Raw genomic sequence first — 2,015 nt, forward strand, 5'->3', positions numbered from 1 at the left:
AAAAAAAAAATCCAGAAATGAAACAGGTTTCATGAACGTGAAATTGGTTCATGTTGCAAATAAATTATGTGAACCGAAACATTTTCATGGTGAACCCGTTGCATTGATTGTGTAGTTGATCCATTTAGTTGGTGAAGAGGAAAATGAAACCGGTGTATTTTGTATTTGATGCGTCATGAACTAAGTGCATGATGAAATGATTTTAATCTGCTAAAGAATCTTGAAGATTGTAATCTGCTCCAGAATCTTGAAGATTGTAAGGCTTAAAGAAATGAATCCATCAAATCAGTGGTGAAATAAGAAAATTACTGTACATGAAATAGGTTTCATGAAAGTGAAATTGGTTCATGGCGTTCTTGAGCATGACTAGTGAAACAGTTGCATAATGTATTTGGTTCGTCATGAAATAATTGAATGATGAAACGGGTACATGAAGAAACTGCTCCAGAATTTTGAAGATTGTAATATGCTTTAGAATATTTAAGATTGCAAGACTTAAAGGAATTAATGCATCAAATCAGGAACGAAAGGAAGAAAATAATTTTGCATGAAAAAAGATTCATGAAAGTAAACTAATCTTAAAAGAAAATAATTTTGCATGAAAAAAGATTAATGAAAGATCGAGTAGGATGTTACCAAATATTAAATTTTGTTTACCATTTATGCCCTTACTGTTGAAATAAAATAAATTTTTAATATATATTTTTATTTAATTTTCTAAAATAAAGTAAACTAATTTTGGTCATTGATCAAGAAAATGGATGGATGAGATTGGTTTACACGGTTTACACAAATGGGGCCGGTTTTTATTTGAACGCTCATCTCTCTCTCTCTCTCTCTCTCTCTCTCTCTATATATATATATATATATATATATTATATAGACTTGGGATCATATGAGACCAATTATTTTCCGTGAGACTCGTAAGACCAATTCTCATCCCTTGGATTAGATTTATAATCGTCAGATCTAAACATTCATAAACGCCACGAGACTTCTCAATAATTACGAAATTGCCATCTTGCAACTTTAGACCATTAGATAATCAGATTATAAAGTTGATCAGATTACGGGTCTCAGGAAAAACCCTTGGTCTCACGTGAACCCAACCCTATATATATATATATATATATATATATATATATATATATATATATATATATTCAATAATACCCTTGTATTATTGGTTGGTTACAAATTCAACCCATAATTATTTTTATACAATCAATTATAATTATAATATTATTTAATTGTGACCAAAATGAATTACTAAAAAAGGTTAGAGTACATGCACATCTAAGATAAATAAAACACGTGTTTTTAAGTTTAATTTTATCTTTTCATTTTCTTGTACTATAAATTTGTAGGTAAAAAATCGTGTGAGAAAAAGAATTAAGAAATGTGAGAATGATCTTTAATCATATTTAATCTCAAACTTATCTATGAATCACGTATTAATATAGGGATTTATCCGGTGTATCTTGGTGCATCTCATCCTAATATGCATTCAAAGGTGAAGATCCATTTTACGCTTCTCACATTAGCTCTACTTCTCATCGAAAACCCAACCCTAAATTTGTAATATATATATAGGGACCCAATCAAATGAAAACTAGATAGTTTATGGTAATTGTGAGGTTTAATATAAGCCAATCATTTTAGGTAATTGATGTTATTTACTAAAATAAAACAAATGGTAAATTAGTAAATTGTGTTGATCATTCAATTTACTTTAATTAGTTTAATTATTTTAATATATGTATATACACACACACACAGACACGCAGGACCAAATCCGATGGCCTTCTTCGGCACCCACCACCATCCTGGTGACATCATCCGCTCATCTTGTCTGACCAAGACGTTGTCTCCAATGATTAACCACCTAAACACCACCTGTGAGCATTCCTGACAGCTAGCCCCATCTTTGTCCATGTGACCCCCTCACTACCTATCTTCCTTCCCCCATCTCCGCCACAATTGGTATTGTTGGGTCACCTATTGATTTGGTGATG

Source organism: Cynara cardunculus, assembly GCF_001531365.2.
Source record: "Cynara cardunculus var. scolymus isolate 2C chromosome LG 3, CcrdV1, whole genome shotgun sequence".
Classification (NCBI taxonomy): Eukaryota; Viridiplantae; Streptophyta; class Magnoliopsida; order Asterales; family Asteraceae; genus Cynara; species Cynara cardunculus.